This window comes from Hibiscus syriacus, unplaced genomic scaffold, assembly GCF_006381635.1.
Source record: "Hibiscus syriacus cultivar Baekdansim isolate YM2019G1 unplaced genomic scaffold, ASM638163v2 tig00013386_pilon, whole genome shotgun sequence".
Taxonomy (NCBI): Eukaryota; Viridiplantae; Streptophyta; class Magnoliopsida; order Malvales; family Malvaceae; genus Hibiscus; species Hibiscus syriacus.
Genome location: NW_024062302.1, coordinates 509,529 through 524,815, shown reverse-complemented (window position 1 = coordinate 524,815; position 15,287 = coordinate 509,529). Strand labels below are relative to the sequence as shown.

At 35.5% G+C, this 15,287-nt stretch overlaps 1 pseudogene; it reads right to left on the bottom strand.

Moving 5' to 3' along the window:
- Window positions 1-1,323: 1,323 nt before the first annotated feature.
- LOC120206155 lies at window positions 1,324-14,065 on the bottom strand (annotated as a pseudogene).
- Window positions 14,066-15,287: the final 1,222 nt, after the last annotated feature.

Below are 15,287 nucleotides of genomic sequence, written 5' to 3'. Positions count from 1 at the left end.
TACTTGTTTCGTATTAATTATATTTCATTCTATGTATGAGAAGAAAATATGATGGATAATGATATTTATTACCATTTAAAATGTTCTTTTTTTCAACTAAATGAATGTTGATCTGTGACATCAACTTAATCAAATATGCTTCAATTTGCTACACATGCATATTCGACCAAATCCTTGCTCATGGTCGATGCATCCACATGTTGCATATATATTATGCGTGACACACTGCCAAAGTACCCCACGTACTGCATAAGGTCATACTCCGGGTGTTGAAGCTGGAAGCTACTACTTTTAATTTGCAAAATTGGCGTAGTCAAGGTATATGGTCGGGTGATCAAGCCTTGAAGCTGCAATTTAGTTTATTTTATACCGTGTTGCCTCTGTTCCAAGTTCACATTTCATGCATGATGTCAGATTATTGCATATGTGGCCATGTTCAATTATGAGCACGTTCCATCAGTTCATAATATGGTGAGTGGCAGAATGTTTCTTGAGACGAGGTAATTGCTAGGAAAGTCAAAACAAAGTTAGGGTAACCAGCGTGAGTCAAATTTTATTCGAAAAAATCAATATTTTCAATTATATTTATAATTTTATAAATTTGATTTGACTTGAAAAAAAATTTGAAATCCAAGTCTAATTATAAAATAAATCCCTATTGGTAACTTGAATAATTTTTAGAACTTTTAATAATTAATTAATTAATTTTTAAATTTAAGTTGAGTTTCATAGTTTTGTAGTATGGTATATGTATATCACATGAGATATATATATATATATATATATATATATATATATATATATATATATATATATATATTATAAAATTATTTAAATTGAATCAAATAGTACGATAATATTATAAATATTTATTATTAAATTTAAACAAAAAGTCAAATGACATGATTCGATTTAAATTTTATAAACTTGACTCGATTTGAAAACTTTTCAATAAGTCTCGTTAACTCGAATAATTTTAAAAAATGACTCAATCGAATGCTTACCTCAAGAGGTGCCGAAAGAAAGCTCTCCGATGTTGAAAAATGAGCAGACTGCTAACATGAACAATTATACAAACAAAAGGGAATGGGGAAATAAACAAAAATTAGAAAGGTGGATTCAAAGGCAAACAAGTTCAGATGTGGTGAAACATTATGTCTAGATCTCACTATGCTGATGGACTTCAAATTTCAGTAGCATTGATTAAGGCAAGCAGGGCGAAATTTATATTGGTTTTTGTTTTCACATTAGGTGTGTCTCCTCTCCTTCCTCCGCTGCCTCTGTTTTACTAAAGAAGCCCTTTGCAAGTAAAGTATGTAAAATCTACAAATACTCTGGTCTTAATACTAATTTTAAATTAATAGAAAAAAAATACGAGCAAAAGGCCCGCTGTAATAATTAACATGTACCATTTGGATATCTAAACGTGTTGGGATTCTCGTCGTCTCTCTCCAGGTAGTCCCTCGTGATCAGATCTTCCATCCTTTTCTTTATGGCTTTAATACCAGGCTGCAAACATACATTATCACCCCCGTCAGTGCTTTTGTAACCCCCCCCCCCCACCCCTCCAAAAAAAAACCATATCCATGTGATCTGATGTCTCTCTCTTAACTACATGCACAAAGGGTTGGCGTGTATTAATTTACCTTGAACATGCGACTCAACAGCTCGACATACTCCGAAACCAATTGTTGGTGCCCCAAACCTTCCTGCTCTTCATTATGTGTACAATTGCAGCATCAATAGCATAACGCCGATCTTTATGAACATCTTCTACAACTTTCTTCCTTTCATCCACCGGAGGGAGAGGAATCTATGTAAAAGATGATTCAAAAGTTAAAAATTCTCTCATCCCAATAGATACTAAAAGCAATAACCACAAGAGAGAGAAAGAGGAATGCCAGAACCGTCCCGGACCTTAATGCTCCTCAACTTGTAGGTAAACTTAGAGTTGAACTCAAAGGAGTCGCTCTGGGAGATGGTTTTTGTGTTTGGCTCTTTACTTAGAATCTTATACTTTGCACTTGACAGTGAATATAGTAATCTGGCCAAGTCTTCGTGAGTCAAGTTCAACTGAGCCATTATCTCCGAATAGCTCAGCTGATCAGAAGTATCGAAAAGCAGGAGGACTGCAGCCTGTTTACATAGGCTACTGGAAGTTAGATTCGAGAATCAATGAACAATACCAGAACTAAGCAAGAGACGGACATAAATCTAAGCGGAACCAGCGTTTTAATATAGAAGTTCCATAGTTTATTTATTCTGTTCACCTGATAAGTCGAAACAACCAGTTCAATAGTTTTCAGATCAAAATTTCCACTAATGTGGCAAGTCCCTAGCGAGTATATCCATGTAAGCTTTCTGTGTTTTGTTTTTGTTTCGTAGAATCCTTTGAAAACTTCCCACACTTGACCTGAAATAATAATATTAAGTACAAATAATCTTTCTGAAAACATCATAGTGAAAGATTTAATACTTCCATCACCATCATGTGACATATCATGGTGTGAATATCCAGGTTGGTCTCCAGTGTCCCTTGTGTTGTACATTGAGTATTATTTACTACTTCAATGGAAAAAAGGTATAGGCTGTGGCAAGCGTAACAGTAATTGAGTTGTAAATATATTTATTCTATGAAATATAATAAAATGATTGCACATAAAAAAAAAGTCATTATCATCTCAGCAGGTAGATTGAGGTCAACGATTTATAACTTGGCCAGAATCCCGTTGTGAGAACAGTAACTGTTAAATAGATCCCAGGATGTGCAGCTGAGTTCCTCCTTAGATAGTCCTCAAAGCTGGCCTGGTTTTCCCTTGCCAATGTCAGATCTGTCACCTGTTAGTAAGAAGTTTCACCAAAATTAAAACCATAATTAGTGTGGACAAACAAACTAGCGAAACACAGCCCAACTCACCATGCCCTCCATCTTTGAGGTGAACTGTCCACCACAACGCTGCTTCAGCTTAGTAAGAATACTCCTTCCATGATCGTCATTAGCACTGCGGTCAAATAGCAATCGACGAGCAAGCTTCTTGCTGTTAGTGTATCCGCACTATTAAGTTAGGATCAAAATATACCATGTCGAGAAACTTAATTGACAATAATAAATAAATAAATAGTAGCCTCACCTGTAAAACTCAGCAAAGAGGTCTTTGTCACTAATATAGGCAAGCAGCTTAACCACCTGCAGAAACCAAAAAAGCAGTTCAGAATCAATTACAGAAGAGATAATAAATTTAGCATCAAATGATGGATCACAAGTGTTCCTTCAATTGCTTCATCATTTTACTTCTCACTTCCACCCTTCTTGAGGATATTATCACAGAATGTTGCCAAAAGCTCGGCACTTGAACTTCCGGTAACAGTTTTTTTGCAGAATACCTCAAAGGCCTCTTTCAAAGCCTAATGGAACATTTCAACAAAGTCTGTTTTAGGTGAAATAATTGAATAAGATCCATATTAAAACTCTAGTCATTACAACACAAACCTTGTGGAACAGAGAATGGTTTTGAAAACATTCGGTCACATATGTCATATACTTATCATGCATCTTGATTATTTTCCTTATAAGGGCCTGATGATAACAACATTACAAGATTTTCAGCATCCATAATGTTCTCAAGAATTCATAACCGTGAAAGTTGGGATATTTACCTGTTCCTGCACACCTGGAGCATTTGAGGCCTATGGAAATGAGTGAATATCAGCACTTAGAACCAGAAGGTGAAAATTAGAAACAATAAATTATGCAGAATATCATCTATTTTCATATAAATGGTTGGGAAAATCATACTCTGCAGTGGTTGGCAGTTGGCACACCAAAGGCATATCAAACTTAGCAGTAACAGGAACTTAACAAGTAGAACAATAAATAAAGATTTAGGTGCCCTTTTCGGTGTATTTTGGTTTTTCTTGACCCGTGTGCATCATCCAACTAGCTTTTGGTTTATCAATAATAATAAATAAACAATGTTGTGCTGGCCTGAAATGTTTATATACGACTTGGCAGCCATTCTGTTAATTAAAAGAAAAAACTTTCATCCCCTCATAAAAATTACTATGTAGAAAGAAACTTCAACTGTGGTGCAGAAGAAAATAGATAAAAGTATCCACCATTCAAGTACAATTATAATTGTTTCCTGTCATAACCGCTTTCCGGCGATGCGACGAGTCTCGATTGATTTTGTGAAAACCCGATTTTGTAAAAGAAATATTTCGGAATCGCCATCGACCTTTTGAGCTAGGTAGGTCGAACACCTAAAAATGTCTTTTAAAAACAATTTTAAGAAAAATCATTTTAAGACAAAAGCTGGTATGCGTTTACCAAAGATTCGATGAAAACGGGTTCGGGGATCGATTACGTGTGGGGAATGATAAGCACCCTACAACGCCCAAAATTGGTACCTATTGATTATATATTGTCTCTAATTAGTATAAATCTAAGAATTCAAATATATATTTAAATCACGATTACATTATTCCGAGTTAAACCATACAATTTTATAGGACAAAAATTCTAAGGAAAAATAAAAAATATTCTCATATTTCCAATTGAAGAGAAAATACTCCCTAAAATGATTTAGGACGAATATTCCTCTTTCCAATTGAAATAAAAAGAATATAATAATTTTTCCTAAGAATTTAATATTAAAATAATTTTTATTCTACCAAAAAAAAAGAAATTAAACCTATCATACTTATATCAGCATGTGACAAAGACTTTTATTCTAAACAATTAATATTTGAAATAATATACATTACAAACTGTACATATATTAATATGTAATTCACAACCGGGACTTAAATATAAAAAAAAATGAAAACATAACGTACTAAATTATAAAAAAGGAATTAGCTATACATATTAAACTACTAAATCACGTTAAAAAGATCTTACTATCTAAAATGCAAACAAAATAACAATTAAGGCATAAATACAGATATTGCCACATTGAGTACTAAAAAAATATTACAAGGAATTAAAAACAAAATAAACCCAACATATACAGGACTAAAACGGAAAAACATAAATATCAGTAGTCAAATTCGAACAAAAATAATACATCCAATCAGAGGGCTAAATTGAAATAATATAAAATCATGCATTCAATTCGGAAATCCTTGAAAATAAACAGAAATGGAGACCAAAACGCAAGAGACGTTAAACTTGAAGGGGCCTAAATCCCGATTAACCCTCAAAGTTACTGAAACACAAGTCACCTTAAATAGAAAGGACCAAAAGAGTGATTTAACCTAAAACTAATAACCAGAATGCTAAACACGCTAAAGGTCTAGTGACCTTAGCGTGATTTACCCAAAAATCCTAATATATCAATTCCTTCCCCTTTCCAGATTCATTTCGCACGATGGCTCACCCTAACTCCCTCTCTTTTCTTCTTATCTCAACCCACGGCAGCAGCCCCCTCTAAACCGACTCAAGCCACCTCCCCAGCGACCCTAATGTTCCGATGAACACCTCAATAGTAAGTTATAACCCCTCTCTATCTCTATTTTCTTTTTTTTCTCTCGAAATATCCTATAATAAATAAATGAAACAAGTATTTTAATACCTTCAAAAGTTTGATAGATCAAAAGAACTTGCAATCTTCTTTTCCTGTTTTATTTCTCTGCAAAATCCCACTTTTACATTGCTGATTTTGTTGGTTTTATACCCTTACAAAATTTACAAAATTTGATGATGAAGTGATCGGGTATGGGATGCTGGCAGGGTATAGGTGTTGCAATTGAGTTAGTGTAGAATGCATCGTGTTGTAGTAAAGAGGTTGGTGATGGCAGAGTATGGCCCTTTGACTTTTAATTTCAGTAATAAATTTTTGGGGTAAAAATTGGTGCGTACAACTGCTCCTCTTTGCTCGTTACTGTGGAACATAAATGGAGCAAATACATAAAGCACCAATTTTCATCTCATCGGACTGCCAAACACTCGAGCTCCAAGTTCTTCTTATCGGGCGAGTTCTTTTCATTATGATCTCTTCCCTGGGGATGTCAATCTACTATCTTCTGCGATGGTTGACCCAAGGTGATGCTGATCCAACTCTATATGTGATGGATTTAAGTGAGATGAAAATGTTTGATCCACCTCATTCTGTGATGAAATCGAACGAATTGTTGGTGTTGTTCCAACTCATTCTGCGTTGGAAACAAGCTAAGGTCGAACAAGTTCTTCTTATTATGAACTTCTTCTCCCTCATCAGATGAGTTCTTCTCATTATGAACTCTCCACTGAAATGTTGAGCCCTCGAGTGAGGTGTTGCTGATTTGAGATGTCGTGAATCAGGAAAAGGTTGAACAAGCTCTTCATAATGAATTCTCTATTGACAATGTTGGTCCCTCAAGTGAGGTGTTGTTGATTCAACTCCATATGTGATGAATTGAGTATCAGAAATGTTGAAAACATCCTGCCCGAAGGTCTTATAGATGGCCCGAAGGTCTTACGCATAAAGAAAACCTTAAAAATCAAACTTAGTTTCTTATAAAATCTTCTATTTCGAGGGAAACTATCGAGGGAAACTATCTCAAGCTAGATAAAATCTTCTGTTTCTAGGGTAACTATCTCAAGCGAGACTAAATTTGTTTCAATGGAAACTGTCTCAAGGGAGACTAAATTTGTTTCAAGGGAAACTGTCTCAAGGGAGACTGTCTCAAGGGAGACAAAATTTGTTTCAAGGGAAACTGTCTCAAGGAAGACTATCTCGAGGGAGAAAAAAATATGTTTCAATGGAAACTGTCTCAAGGGAGACTATCTCGAGGGAGAAAAAAATCTTCTGTTTCGAGGGAAACTATCTCAAGGGAGACAAGATTTGTTTCAAGGGAAACTGTCTCAAGGGGAGACAAAATTTATTTCAAGGGAAACTGTCTCAAGGGAGACAAAATTTGTTTCAAGAGAAACTGTTTCAAGGGAGACAAAATTTGTTTCAAAGGAAACTGTCTCAAGAGAGACAAAATCTTCTTTAAAAACAATCTTGAGTAAAATAAAATGTTCTTTTTTTAGTAAAAATCATCTCAAGCGAGACACATCTTGTTTTAAGAAAAATAATTTTGAGTAAAATAAATCTTCTTATTTCGAGTAAAAAATGTCTCAAGCGAGACAAATATTGCTTTAGGAAAAACATGTAGTGAAATGAAATGTCTTGTTTTGAATAAAATTGTCTCAAGCGAGACAAATCTTGTTTTAAGAAAAACAATTTTGAGTGAAATGAAATGTCTTACTTTCTAGTAAAAATTGTCTCAAGTGAGACAAATATGTTTTAAGAAAAACAATATCAAGTGAGATAAATCCTATGTATTAAATGAGACTGTCTCAAGTGAGACAATTTGTTTGGAAGTGTTGAATCTGAAGATGATTGCTCCCTCTTGCTGAGGATGTCTTGTTGTCTTTTAATCTCATTTTTTCCTGAAAGATCTGTAAAATATAACTGAATGCAACTATCTTGATGATGGATGTTTGATGCAAAGATGCAAATTCATGTATGTATAATGCATGTTTTTCTTAATTAATAGCAGTGAAAATATGCTCAAGCAATCTTGGTTTTCTTCTTGATCTGTTTGTCTTCATTCCTCTTTCACTCCAAGGGGTACCACCACATTTCTTTGCAAACAACTGCTTTATTGGCTCCCTAATATTCAAATTCTTTGCCCCAATTTCTGATTCTGGGCTTCTAGGTATAAGGGACCTCTGTCAATTTTCAGGCAAAACTCTCCAGAGAGATTGTCATGTTTGAAAATGTTTTCATTTTTTTTATTTTCAAAACATGGAAATTTCGTTTAAGAAAAATGTCATTCTTTTAGGTTCACAATTGAAGCAAATCACACAACATGAGTTCAGTAAATATCAAGAGAATCAATAGATCTTTTAATCTTTCAAAGTTATACCTCTATGACAAGTGTCAAAATTGATGGGTTGGTTTCAGGTTAGCCCCTTAAAGTTTCTAAGGTTTCAGTCATCAAAATGTTATTTCTTTTTTGGTCCCTGTGAACCTTACAACATGCCCCTCTTCTTTGGCTTGTCATTTTAATCAGATGCGAACAAAATGATGCAACTAGCATAATCAATCACTAGACTTTCTAGAACACTTTTGTTTTGGTTCTCTGAAATCTTTCATTTGTTCAAGCTTCATAGAATTCCTTTAACAAAGGTAGTGCAGGGACATCGGTCTAAACATAAAATTCATGCGTGCTTGTGTGAGGTTGACTATAACAAGTGTTCCTCGATTCTCTTAGTCCATTTTCATCGAAACTCATTATTAGATCAATTTGATTTAATTTTCCAATGTCGGCTAGCTGAATTCAGCTTTATTATATATACCTTATAATCGCCCTCACTGGGCTAGCTGAAGGGTTCGTCTCATCACAAGATCTTTGACTTGACAATTACAGTGGAACAAACACCGAATTATCAAGTATCCAAATAATGTCATGGTTCGAATGCAATCTATTCATAAAGACATGGCTTTTGAGTTGCCTCTATAACCAATTATTTTAGCGGAATAGCTCAACTTTATTGTATAATCTATAGTAATAATTTATTAGCTTTTTGAGCATTCAGATTTAAAATTTCTTAAGCTCATCGAGAAGAACCTGTTATAGTCTAGGTGTTTTTGATAGTTAGGAAATTCCACATTTAGAGCTCAGTTCCCAAACAACTAACCTAAACTAAATTCAACTACTCCACCATTTCATTTGCGAAGATTAGTATCATCACTGAACGTCTTCAACAGAAGTGTAGTCTAGGCAGTTTTGCAATGTCATACACAAGTGATGCCCCATGTTGACCTCTCTTATTCATACCTGAATGCCAAACCTTTAGTTGTTTCCTCATGAGAGGAGAATGCTATAGTGGTCTCTGCAAGAGAAGGGTATGGAGTTCGAGTGTATCATCTGTGGTAAGGTCAAGGGTCCTTGTTTTATCAATTTTCAATCTTGTCAATTTGTCAAAGATCTATAACTCCGATTCTTAAAAGAGATTTTAATCCAATGGATATTTAAAGAATTTTGAGTCTGAAAATTATTCTTTGCTCATAACCTCATAAGGTAACATTTTACTTAAAATGTTCGTTTGTCAAGTGACTTACAAACTTTTAAACGAAAAGAGAAAGAAAAGAAATTCAAACAAGACAATATGCGAGTGCATCAAAAGTTCGTAGTGGTTGCAATGACTTTTCCTCAATTTGCATCATAATGCCCTATCATCCTTCGAACATCCATGCCCCTAAATCGATTAAGTGTTGAACCTTGCGCTTCAATGCCCCACAATTCTCAGTAGTATGCCCCAAGCTTCCAATGTGGTAGATGCATACTGCATTAGCATTATGCCCCTTAGGAAATGGAGGATCTTTTGGTTTAGACCTAACTGGAGTCACGAGATTCTTCCCAACTAGTACTGGGAGCATCTCTTCATATGTCATTAAAATTTCACCAATAGGGGTCTTTTCTCGAGTCATTTTATAAGGTTTGGCCCCATGATTAGCTGAATAAGAACTCACTGTATGAATATCAACTTCTTTCTTAACGTCAATACTGTCAGAGCCTCCTATCTTGCCATTCCTAATGGCGTTCTCGATTAATTCCCCGAAAATGACTAGATCGACAAAGTTCTTGGTAGCATTTCCTACCAGATGCCCCAGATATGGAGCCTTCAAGGTATTCACAAAGATAATAGTGGTTTCTTTTTCGAGTAAAGGGGGTTGGACCTGTGCGGCTACGTCACGCCATCTCTGGGCATATTGTCGGAAAGTCTCATTATTTCTCTTTTCCATATTCTGAAGAGTCCACTGATCAGGTACCATATTTGTAACATGGCGATACTATTCTAGGAATGCCTTCACCAAGTCTCTCCATGATTTAATGTGGGCCCCAGTTAACTGGTTGTACCACTTGGCGGTAGATCCTTTCAGACTGTCTTGAAAACAATGAATCAATAGCTTTTCATCTTGCACGTGGCCGACCATCTTTCGACAAAACATGGTGATATGAGATGAAGGGCATGTGGTGCCATCGTATTTTTCAAATTCGGGAACCTTGAATTTCATAGGGATAATCAAGTCTGGGACCAAACTCAGCTCTTTGACGTCAAACCCATAAAATGGTTCAACCACTTCTACCGATTTTACCCTTTCTTCCAAATTCTTCAACTGTTGAGTTGTTTCTTTATTGGCTTTCTCCTTTTCGGCTAACTCTTTTAGATCTGGGATCAAGTGCTCAATACTACACTCTCCTAGCCTTACTCCTGGAACAGGCTGATAGTTGTTCGGGAAAATGGACCCCAATTATTATTGTTGATTTTCATTACTAACGTATGCATGAGATCGATCTTCTTGAGGTACCGAAGAGCAAGCAGAGATGTGTATAGGTGTGAAACCAGGGTGAGGACCGGATTCTGTTGTGAACCCTTGAGGGGGTATTGGTTTTGAGTTAAAGGAGGCGGGATTTCAAAAATAATTTCAATTTCTCATTTGTGTACACTTATTTGGGTACCTATGGACAGAGTTTCGATATGACTATATCTATGGTAACCGTTTTAAAGTTCACTATATGCATGGTTTTGGCTCTATGAGGAAAAGGGTACTCGAATTGTCCTTGATGTCGGTGCCCCCTTGGGCGAGCCAGACCCTCAATCCTCACCCATTATAGGCTTAAGCGGATCGAGTTCAATTCGAGGGAGCACATTTCCCTATGCCTGACACGTAGAATAAATCCTCACGAAGACATAGGGCATATGAACCCCGGAAGCTACTTGCTAGGTCTGACACGAAGAATAAATTCTCACGAAGACGTCGCTTTCACTCCCACTTAAAAGGAAGAGCTCGGGTATAGAGCTTATGTTATGTAATGCAAGTATACAAAAATATCTGAAAATCAATCAACTGCACACATTAGTATACAAAAAATATAAAATTAAATAACGATTGAAAGGAATCAAAAGAATAATAAATTAAATAAACTTGAATTCTCAATTTCTAACTATAGATACAATATATAATCGATTTAAGGCTTGACCCTCTAGTTCCCCAGCGGAGTTGCCAAGCTGTCGTAACCGATTTCCGACGATGCGACGAGTCTCGACTGATTTTGTGAAAACCCGATTTTGTAAAAGAAATGTTTCGGAGTCGCCATCAACCTTTTGAGTTAGGTAGGTCAAACACCTAAAAACGTCTTTTAAAAACAATTTTAAGAAAAATCATTTTTAAGACAAAAGTTGGTCTGCATTTACCAAAGATTCGATGAAAACGGGTTCGGGGGTCGATTATGTGTGGGGAAGGATAAGCACCCCCACAACGCCCAAAATTGGTACCTATCGATTATATATTGTCTCTAATTAGTAGAAATCTAAGAATTCGAATACATATTTAAATCACGATTCCATTATTCCGAGTTCAACCATACAATTATAGAACAAAAATTCTAAGGAAAAATAGAAAATATTCCATATTTCCAATTGAATAGAAAATACTCCCTAAAATGATTTAGGACGAATATTCCTCTTTCCAACTGAAATAAAAAGAATATAATAATTTTTCCTAAGAATTTAATATTAAAATAATTTTTATTCTACCAAAAAAAAGAAATTAAACCTATCATACTTATATCAACATGTGACAAAGACTTTTATTCTAAACAATTAATATCTGAAATAATATACATTACAAACTGTACATATATTAATATATAATTCACAACCGGGACTTAAATACAAAAAAAATGAAAACATAACATACTAAATTATAAAAAAGGAATTAGCTATACATATTAAACTACTAAATCACATTAAAAAGAAGATCTTACTATCTAAAATGCAAACAAAATAACAATTAAGGCATAAATATGAATATTACCACATTGAGTACTAAAAAATATTACAAGGAATTAAAAACAGAATAAACCCAACATATACAGGACTAAAACGGAAAAACATAAATATCAGTAGTCAAATTCGAACAAAAATAATACATCCAATCAGAGGGCTAAATTGAAATAATGTAAAATCATGCATTCAATTCAGAAATCCTTGAAAATAAACAGAAATGGGGACCAAAATGCAAGAGACGTTAAACTTGAAGGTGCCTAATGCCCGATTAACCCTCAAAGTTACTGAAACACAAATCACCTTAAACAGAAAGGATCAAAAGACTGATTTAACCTAAAACCCAGAATGCTAAACACGCTAAAGGTATAGTGACCTTAGCGTGATTTACCCAAAAATCCTAATATATCAATTCCTTTCCCTTTCCAGATTCATTTCGCACGATGGCTCAGCCTAACTCCCTCTTTTTTCTTCTGATCTCAACCCACGACGGTAGCCCCCTCTAAACCGTCTCAGGCCACCTCCCCGGCGACCCTAACGTTCCGATGAACACCTCGATAGTAAGGTATAACCCCTCTCTATCTCTATTTTCTTTTTTTTCCCGAAATAGCCTAGAATAAATAAATGAAACAAGTATTTTAATACCTTCAAAAGTTTGATAGATCAAAAGAACTTGTAATCTTCTTTTCCTGTTTTATTTCTCTGCAAAATCCCCCTTTTACATTGTTGATTTCGTGGGTTTTATACTCTTACAAAATTTACAAAATTTGATGATGAAGTGATCGGGTATGGGCTGCTGGCAGGGTATGGGTGCTGCAATTGAGTTGGTGTAGAAGGCATGGTGTTGCAGTAAAGAGGTTGGTGATGGCAGGGTATGACCCTTTGACTTTTAATTTTAGTAATATATTTTTGGGGTAAAAATTGGTGCGTACATTTCCATTGAAGGATAATAACAAATTAACATAGTTACTTACAGCATCTTCTGCCTGTTGAACCAAGGTTGCTCATTCAGCAGTAACATGCTGCAAAAAGGAAGTTCCAAATCTTTGAATCATGAAGAGGAACACCAATATCACTATCGAAATCCCAGCAATCATATCTGTTTATTACACCAAATTTCATCCAAAAGTTCACACATTTACACTAAATTTCATCTAAAAGTTCTTACATTGATTACATTCTGTCAAGTGAGATGTTGCTTCCTTGACACCACCAACGGCAGATAAAACTACATTGTTTAGAAGATTGATTAGTATAACGAAAAGAGAGAAGAGAGTGATTAGTGAGTAATTACCAGAGGTTGAAGGAGTGAGGACGCTGTTGCCAATGACCGTGGAAGTACCGAGCATGGTGATAAGCAATAAGAAATTTTTAGCAAATTGGCTCTTCTCTAAGCTAGACTTGAGTACCGAGTCTAGTTTCAGACGCTTGCTTGGCAATTCTAGTATGTAATTTGATACTTGACGGTCTTCAGCTTGTTGAATCAGGATCAAACTCAATCTCGCATATCGGCAAATTAGTGAGTAGAGTGCGAACGTTCCTCCTAATTTTGATTTACACATTGATAAAACAATTCAGGATCATGTAAGTTATATATATTTTGGCATTAAAAAATAGCGTATCGTCGCCATTATCGGTTGCTCGTAAGACAACGAAGACATACTTAACAAGAGGGAGGAGGGTAAGGGTATAAAAAATCAAAGAAAGAACTCCCAACACGTCGTCTCTGTGCTTTATTCCTTCACTGAAAGTGCTCGCGTAAGTGTAGAGCGGCGATGTTCCGATATCACCGTAAACGATGCCGATGCTCTGAAACGCAAGATTCAACACCACCCACCAATTCGAATCCTTCAATACTCCAACACAAACATATCATTTATATACCATATTGTAGACACACTTTTTTTTGACCGAAGCCTACATATACGTGTATTATATATATATATATATATATATATATATATTATATGTAGTATTATTATTTTATTAACACACGTTCTTTTTGTTATTTACAGGCCCCACACACAAAATAACAAACAACCCAAGTGGCTCAGACCCAACAGCAACACGTGAACCGGTTTCCAAGCCTCACCAGTGCCGCAGCCGAAGACTCCCCATGCCCCACGAGTCTTCAAGCCTCACGTCTTCCTCTCCGAGTTTTACAGCCGTACGCCTCGTCTCCAACAACCCCGAAATATCCAGCGCAAGGAACACCAACAACTCGCAATAAACAAGAGTCATACTTCGATTAGAACTCAAACTTTTCGGAACTAAAAATAGCTTTGTTTAGTATTATAAATAAGCTTGTAATCTCAGTCAATAGGGGGAGGAGAGTTATACAGAGTATTCGAAAAAAACACGAAGAGAGAACGGGGTTGAGACCAGATTCATCCGAGAAGAGCTTTGTAGCCTTTGAACGAAGAACAAAATAATTTTCAAGAGATTATCTTCAGAGCTTGACCAGGAATCCGAGGTGACACCGTCTTCAAAACGAGATTTTGGCCCGAAAACTTCACTTCTACGTCGGCGATCAGAGATTTTGAGTTCGCCACGAGCTCATTGTTGTAGACAGAGGAAGTGGAGGAAGTCGGTGACGGTTCGAGCGAAGTAGTAACCACTGTCGGAGGCAAATACCTAGCCTTTTGCAACCTCGGCTTGTAAAGGCTACCAGACTGAGGTGTTCTCGGGCTTATCAGCAAGTTCAGCCTCGGACTGAGTGGAGACGGTCTAGGACTCAAAACCACCCACGGACTCACCATTTCACTGTAAACTTCCTTTGTCTCTTCGCCTCCAGCGATTGCAGAACCTGTTGCCACTCATTTATGTAATCCACCACTCCCCCAATAATCGATGCTTGATCCCCTTAAAACAAAAGGGTCTTATTCCTTGCATAGTTAGAAATGAACTGGACAACACTATCTCCATTGCATGTGAACCTCGGGAAATACTCTCTTTTCAAATCAATTCTCTAGTAGCATTTTAGGATAAACTACAAGTTTAGTATTCCAACTCTCACTTTTATTTTACTTTGACCATCTAATTATTTTTTTTTCCTAAAATCACACCTAACATTACGTTTCAGCTTTATTTTAGTCACTCTTTTATATTTGGTTTAATTATCGTGTGTTCCTTTATATTTATGTTCAATTCATTTTAGTCCTAAACTTTATTTAAGGGTTATTTACATTTAGGGTGTCTGAATTATTTAACATTTGTGATCTGGGCTTTAGTTTATGTTATAATTAATGTTTGATCCTTCTGTTTTCTCTTAATACCATTTTAGTCCTTGAATTTCTATTTTTGACATTTGAGTCCTTTACCCTTTTTGTTTTTGTTATTTTGATCTTTTATACTTTTATTTATTTATTCATTTATTTATTTTATATATATTTCTTTAATTTTAATATTTTTTATTTCTTTTAAATTTGTTTTATATATATATAGTTTGTTTTTACACTCTTTT